Source organism: Elephantulus edwardii, unplaced genomic scaffold (assembly GCF_000299155.1).
Source record: "Elephantulus edwardii isolate Elephantulus edwardi_28Jun2011 unplaced genomic scaffold, EleEdw1.0 scaffold00001, whole genome shotgun sequence".
In the NCBI taxonomy this organism is placed as follows: Eukaryota; Metazoa; Chordata; class Mammalia; order Macroscelidea; family Macroscelididae; genus Elephantulus; species Elephantulus edwardii.
This window is the reverse complement of record NW_006399751.1, coordinates 31,599,397-31,607,592: the sequence shown is the minus strand read 5'-3', so window position 1 is coordinate 31,607,592 and position 8,196 is coordinate 31,599,397.

The following is an 8,196-nucleotide window of genomic DNA, read 5'->3' as shown; positions in this document are numbered from 1 at the left end:
ACAACAACAACAACATGTTCATCACAGCATTATTCAAAATATCAAGAAGATAAAAACAACCAAAATGACAACAACAACAACATGTTCATCACAGCATTATTCAAAATATCAAGAAGATAAAAACAACCAAAATGCTCAGCAACAAAGGAATGGGTAGAGACACGTGCTATAGTCGCACAATGAATTACTATGAAGCACGAAGGAACCAATTTGTAAAATACCTAGGCAACAGCTTCTCCTTCTATCATCTGACAAGCTAAACCATTAACTGTGGCCGCACAAATGCAGGTTTACACCTTGCCACAGTCTCTCCAGAAGAATGCCACAGTCTTTCCACGAATTCTCCACCAACATTGTCACGGAGGTCTCCCCAAGATGTCTGTCTCACTCTTACCAGGCTTTGCTCTTCGGTGTGGGGAACTCTCTCTTAGCCTAGTCCCACAGCTGTTGATGATTTGCAAGATATTATGCCCTTAGTTAAGGTAGTTGGAGACCAGTAGGGACTAACATAATGGCTAGAAAAGGCCAACTTTTAATCTACTACCAAAGGGAAATAAATGATCACAGATCATTTTGGTAAACCTAATCACTCCAACCTATAACAGAGAGCCTTTCTGTAGCTAGAGTGAAAGAGCCTTAGAATGAAATGACTAAAGAGGAGGCAGGAGAAATTTGAAGTGAGAGGGACTTGATCTGTTAATTGGCTTGCGAGTTGAAGGAAAGAAGCCTTGAACTAAAGTTGACCACTGCCCAAGAATGGCTTTCAATTGAATTGTTATGTGTCCTTGAGTTGCCTGTGACTCATAGCAGCCCTATGGACAAGATCTCTGAAGCTTGCTTTGTCCTGAGTCAGTCTCACTGACTCTGACACACCTACTCACATTACCCTAGTTACTGTTATCAATCCATCTAATTAGAGGTCTTCTACTCCTACACTGTCCCTCCACCCTTCTGAGCATGATGTCCTTCTCCAAGGATTGGTCTCTCCTGGCCACATACTCAAAGTATGAGACAGAGCTTCAAAATATTAATCTAATGCAATTTGTCTTTTGATATCATGACTACTGATGCCAAAATGTTGTGGAGCTGAGCAAATTTTAACTATTAACAACCTCAGTCTCTTTTCCATCCACCATGGTGGTGCCATTTGGCCCAGTGGTAAGCATCATTGTCATCTAGATGTTGAGCTTCAATCCATATTGAAGACTACAGTCCTTGACCTTTTCCAGAAAATGCTTCAGGTCCTCTTCAGTTTCAGCAAGCAAGGTTGTATCATCTGCATAGTGTAGGCTGTTGATGAGTCTTCCTCCTATCCTGATGCCACATTCCTCCTCATAAAGCCCAGCCTCTCGAATGATCTGTTCTGCATACAGATTTAAAAGGTATGGAGACAGGACGCACCCCTGATGCACAGTCCCTTCTTTATTTTGAACCATGCAATGTTTCCCCGCTCTGTTCTGCTTCCTGAGGACTGCTTCCTGGCCTTAGTATAGGTTTTGTACAAGCATGATCAAGTGTTCTGGGATTCCCATTCTCCTTAAGGTCAGCCACAATTTGTTGATCCACACAGTCGAATGCCTTTGCAGAGTCAATGAAACACAGATAGATATCCCTTCGCTACTCTTTGCTTTCTTTCAAGATCCATCTGAGTCAGTCTTAAAATTGTGAGAAATTTATCAATACATAAGCAAGTATACTGCCTTATATTAGGTGCTGTCTAGTTCTCCTTTGATGCGTGGCAACCTCTCTTGAAATGGGATCATACCATTGTGATCCATAAGGTTATCCTTGGCTTATCTTTAGGCATTCCTAGTCAGTCTTAGTCTGGATTTTTCTTTTGAAATCAGTTCAGCATCAAAGAACTATGCAAAGCAGTGGCTATGCTTGACATACATTGTCTGGGAACTGAATCTGCATGTTCCAGATGGAAGATCAAGCAACCAACAGTCTTTTAAAGGAACATATCTCTGCTAACAGTGAGTCAGCCAAGTGACTTAACTTAGCAGAGACCTAACTGAGCTTGAGAACATCTCATTTGGAGAAACTAAGATAATACATTTAGAATAATCTAAAACATTTAATTTTATGATAATTTGTTGTGACTGTGATAGAAAAGGGAAAAGCCATTAGTGCTAAATAGAAGAATTTGATAGGAATTCTTTCCTTTTTATATGTACATTTTTGTGGTCTCTTGACAACACAAGTAGTTTTCACATTCTATCACAAAGGCCTCAGGTCTGGTTTAAATTGTTTTTTGTCAAACATCCTTCGAAGTTGTATAGCACTGGTCTGTCCATTTACTGTACAGAGGTAACTCCTGATTGCTGTGATGGTAAACACTGTGACACTGATGTGCCAAATGTGATAAAGGTTACCCATGGTGAATAGTGTTTGGTGGTGAGCTTCCCAAGTAAAAAAAGCTTGAAAGCCGGAGTGGCATCCACTTCCGAAATGGCTTGCCTCCAGAAACTCTGTGAACAGTGCTTAGGTCTTTCGTTCATAGGGTCGCTATGAGTCGTCTACAACTTGATGGCACTTAACAACAAGAACAACAATAACAACATCACTAAAGATAAATCATTTCAACTTTAGGGTTAGCCACACAACTCCCTTCAGACTGGGCCACCAGAGTTCCCTAATTCTTTCAACTTTAGTAACAGAAAGCAGAGTGCTTGACACACTTCTTATCTGCCTTTTGACAATTTCAGAAACTATGTTTTCTGTATTTTAGCATGAATTTACTTTTTTTTTTTTTTAGAAAACCCAAAGGAATATGATTTAGAACAAGTACGTGAACTTAGGAATTATTTAAATCAACTTGTAAGAATTACAACCAGAATGCTCCTTGGAAGCCAGGATGGTGAGGCTTCCTTTTGCATACATTGGACATATCAGGAGTGACCAGGTCCTGGAGAAAGACTTCTGCTTGGTTAAAGTAGAGAGTCAATGAAAAGCATACTCCACCAGATAAACTGACAATGTGGCTGCAACAATAGACTCAAACAGCATAGACTGTGAGGATGGTAGGGTTTCCCCCAATATCTCTCAGAAAGGCATGGTAAACTTAAAATTAATTATAAGAAAAAGAGCAATGGGAGAACAAAATTGTGAAGATGAGTAAGCTAATGGTAGAGAGTTTCATGTTTCTTTTGGATTCATTAAAAAAAAAGACTAAAGACAGTAAAGTACATTTACATTTCTGCTTTTATAGAACTCACCTTCTTTTTAATTTTTTTTAAATTGATATATTCTGAAAAATAAGGGGATTTGTGTTTGCAGACCCAACATAGAAATTCTCTTGTAAGTAAAATCATAGAGGAAAGATTTCACTTCACATGCAACATTGAAAAATGAGGTAACCTTTCTCCTCCTTATGATATTTTTATTGTTTTGCATGTGTTTCACTCATGTCCATTGTGTCTTATATGATCTTTCACTTATATTGTGTTTCATACACTTATTCATATGTTGTTTGTTATGTACCGTAGAGTTATACTGACCCATAGCTGATCGTCTGTTAGGTTTTCAGAGGCAATTAATTAATTGGATAGGAGGAGATTGCCCATCCTTCTGCGGAGCAGCTAGTGCCTCAAACTATGTACCTTTGGGATTGGAGCGCAGCTTCTTTCCTCTAGGCCATAAGAGCTCAATTATTCATCTAACGTATTTTTGTAGTTAACACGATTTATCTATGCCTATTATTACACCATCTTTTCAAGTACCTGTTGAATCTTACTTATTTTTTTCACCTCTACACCCAGCCAGTAACCTCTGCATTTCTAGTGATTTCCATTCTTCCTCTTTCCCTGTCCCCTTCCCCTTTTGACTATTTATACATATGTTACTCAGTTATCATTCTGTTCTTACAATAATAGTTTTATGCAGTCTTTGCCCATATGCTGTTGTTGTTAGGTGCTGTCAAATCGAGTAAGACTCATAACGACCTTCTGAACAACAGCTCTGTACCCTGTCCTATCCTGTGCCTTCTTTATCATCTCTCACACACTACAGCCCATTGCTGCAGTTTCTGTGTCAGACCATCTCGTTGGGGGTCTTTCTTTACTTCACTGACCCTCCATGTTTCCAACTATGATATCCCTTGGCTACATATCTAAAGTATGAGAGACAAAGGCTTTGCCATCTTTACCTCCAAGTAGCACTCTGGCTACACTTTGCCAAGACACATCTGTTTGTTCTTTTGGTAGTCCATAGGATATTCAGTACTCTTCTCCAATACCACAACTCAAAAGTATCAATTTTTCTTTGTCTTCCTTATTCATTGTCTAGCTCTCAGAGGCATTGCAAGTAACTGGAAAGATCATGGCTTGAATGAGGGATATGTTAGTCTTTAAACTGACATCACTGCTCTTCAGAACCTTGCAGAGATCCCTGACAATCAATTTTCCTAAAGCTATACATCTACTGATAAGGACAGCTGGTTCCAGAGGTGTTGATTGTGAATCTATGTAAGATCAAATAGTTGATAATTTTAATTTTTTTCTTCCATCTATCATGATGTTGTCTATTGGCTCAGTGGTGAGAATTTTTGTTTTCTTGATGGTAAGATGTAATCTGTATAGATGGATGTAGTTCTTGATCATCTGCAGCAAGAGCCTCAAGCCCTCCTCATTTTCAGTCAGCAAGGCTGTATCATCAGTAACACAGGTTGTTGATGAGTCTTCCTCTAATACTGCTGTGACACTCTTTTTCATAAAGTCCAGCTTCTCAAATGATTTGCTCAGCATACAGATTTAGTAGGTATGGAGAAAAGTTACAACCCTGATGCATGCATTTCTTTCTAAACAGTTCAAGTTTAGAACCAGTAAAATATTTCTTCCTGTTCACTGGAAAAACATCTTGGTACAAAATCAAAAGGTCTTATTGTTATCAAAAAGGAAGTAACTCTGTACTCCAAAATGCAGGGTGAGGAAGTGACCATCAAGCAAGAATTTAAACCTATTAAGGACGTCTTCCTCAAAATTGTCTTTCTACTTGGATCCACTATCAATACTCAGGGTACCAGCACTCAATAAATCAAAAGACATGTTGTATTGGGGAAAAATCTGCTTACGAGCATCTCTCCAAAGTGCTAATAACAGCAACAATGTCAGTTTCAAGACTAAAGTACACTTGCTCCAAGCTATTGTTGTTATGTGCCGTTGAGTCACTTGCGACTCATAGTGACCCTATGTACAACAGCCCTAAACTCTGCTCTGTCCTGTGCCAATTGCACTGTCTTTGACACACTCATCCCAATTATCCCAATCACTGAATCAATCCACCTCCTACAGGACCTTCCCCCCCTGTGCTGTCCCTCAACTTTCCCAAGCATGATGTCCCTCTCCAAAGACTTACAACATGTCCAAAGTATGTCAGACAAAGCCCCAGAATCCTTGCATCCAAGGAGCCACCCGGTTTAAACCTCTCCAGGATGAATCTGTTTCCTTAGCAGTCCATGGTACATTCAATACTCTTCTCCTGCACCACAGCTCAAAGGCATCAATTCTCCTTCTATCCTCCCTAGTCATTGTCCAACTCTCTGACACAGCAAGTGATTTCAAAGACCATGGCCTGTGTCAGATGCACCTTAGTCTCCAGAGACACACCATTGCTCTTGAGTACTTTAGAGAGGTCCCTAACAGCAGACTTTCCCATGGCAATACATCTTTTAATTTCCTGGCTGCTGGTGCCAAGAGTGTTGACTGTGGAGATAAGCAAACTAAAGCTGTGAACAATCTCAATCTCTTCACCATCCATCATGATGCTGCCAGTTGGCCTAGTGGTGAGAATCTTTGTCTTCTTGACATTGAGCCTCAGTCCATACTGAAGGCTGCAGTTCTTGACCCTCTGCAGCAAGCGCTTCAGGTCCTCCTCAGTTTCAGCAAGCAGGGTTGTGTCATCTGCATAACGCAGATTGTTGATAGATCTTCCACCAATCGTGACCCCACATTTCTCTTCATAGAGCCCAGCCTCCTGGATAATCTGTTCTGCATACAGGTTGAAAAGGTATGGTGACAAGACACATCTGTGTCGTACACCGTTCCCAATTTTGAACCATGCAGTGTTTCCTTGCTTTGTTCTGATGACTGCCTGTTGGTCCTAGTATAGGTTTCTCATTAGCACGATCAAGTGTTCTGGGATTCCCATTCTTCTCAGAGTCAGCCACAGTTTGTTATGATCCACACAGTCAAATGGCTTTGCCTAGTCAATGAAACCCAGATCAACATTCCTCTGGTATTCCCTGCTTTCAGCCAAGATCCATCTAACATTAGCTACAATATCCAGAGTATCACGACCCCTTCTAAACCCAGCCTGGACTTCTGGCAGTTCTCTGCTGATGTGCTTTTCCAGTCGTTTTTGGATAATCTTCAGTAGAATCTTGCTTGCATGTTAAATCAATGATATTGTTCTATAGTTTCCACACTCTATTGGGCCACCCTTCTTTGGAATGGGAACAAATATAGATCTCTTCCAGTCAGTTGGCCAAGTGGTTGTTCTCCAGATTTCTTGGCACAACTTGGTGAGCACATCCAGGGCAGCATCTGTTAGCTGAAGTATGTCAATTGGTATACCATCTATTCCTGGGGCCTTGTTTTTTGCTATTTCCTTCAAAGCAGCCTGAATTTCTTCCTTCATCACCATAGGCTCTTTCTCATATGTTGTTTCATGAAATTCTTCTGTGTCTGCCAATTCCTTTTGATACAGTGACTCAGTATATTCTTTCCATCATCTTTTAATACTTCCTGAATCATTTAATATTCTGCCAAAAGCATCCTTGATTATAGCAACTCGAGGTTTGAATTTGTTCTTCAGTTTTTTGAGCTTAAGAAATGCTTAGTGAGTTCAGCCCTTTTGATTTTCTGACTTCAACTCTTTGCACATTTCATTGTAATATTTTACTTTGTCATCTGCGCAGCCTTTTGAAATCTTCTATTCAACTCTTTAGTATCTTGAATTCTTCCTTCTGCTTTGGCTTCTCTGTGCTCCATTGATGACTTTGAGTTTATCCCACCTGAATTTCAGAACCATCTCAGGAACAGGTTTGAGGCCTTGAACACTAATGAGCGAAGACCAGATGAGTTGTAGGAGGATATTAAGGGTATCCCACCTAAATTTCAGAACCATCTCAGGAACAGGTTTGAGGCCTTGAACACTAATGAGCGAAGACCAGATGAGTTGTAGGAGGATATTAAGGGTATCATCTAGGAAGAGTGCAAAGACAGAAGAGGAAGAGAAGACCAAAACGGATGTCAGAAAAAAAACCAAAACACCCCAAGCTGTAGTCTTTTCAATTACTTTTTGTGCATCAGAAATTTGCACAATAAATAGGGATGGCTGGTGGTGTGTGTGTGTGTGTGTGTGTGTGTGTGTGTGTGTGAAATCGATGTCTTTGAATCGTGGTGTTGGAGAAGAGTATTCAGTGCCCATGGACTGTCAAAATAAATATGTTGTGAAGGAAGTACAACTAAGGTGCTTTTTAGAGGCAAGGATGTTGAATCACTATCTCACATACTTTTAACAGGCTGCCAGAGTGGCCTATTCTTGGGAAAAGACATTATGGTGAGAAAGTCAGAGGGTCATAAAAAGAGAGGCAGTTCCTTGATAAGGTAAAATGATTCCGTGATTGTGGACAGATCTGAGTCTGATGAAGATTGAAAAGATACAAGATACGGAAAGGTTGCTATGAATTGTAGTCAACTGAATGGCACCTACCAACAGTCTGAGGACTACAGCCTGGTAAGGGGTTGTCTTTCAATTGTTGTAGACCCAAAAGGAGACTGAATGTTTGAAAATTATGTTAGTTTCTTATTACTTTCTTGACTTTTGAAGTTTTACCCAAACTCATTATTTTTCATATATTTTTACATATATTTTAGAATGTCGGTCCAACCTTACTCTCCTGTCCCCACAATGCTTAGAAGTTTGGTTTTGACAGTTCATCATTCCTCCCAGTGTAACTGATTGGATTCCAGTGAGTGAATGACTTAAGTCAATCAGATTATTTTGGAGGATGTTAAAAGTAAGTCTAAAAGATAGCTAAAATTACACTTTAAGTTAGAAATTACAAGGAAGTCATTCTTTGTTATGTGCTCAGAGAAGCTGAAAAATTCTTGCTGCTGAGTACAATGGAGCAGAGGTACAGTGAATAGCTATAACCCCAGTGAGGGAGAGAATATCTTGGATGGTGTTCTAATC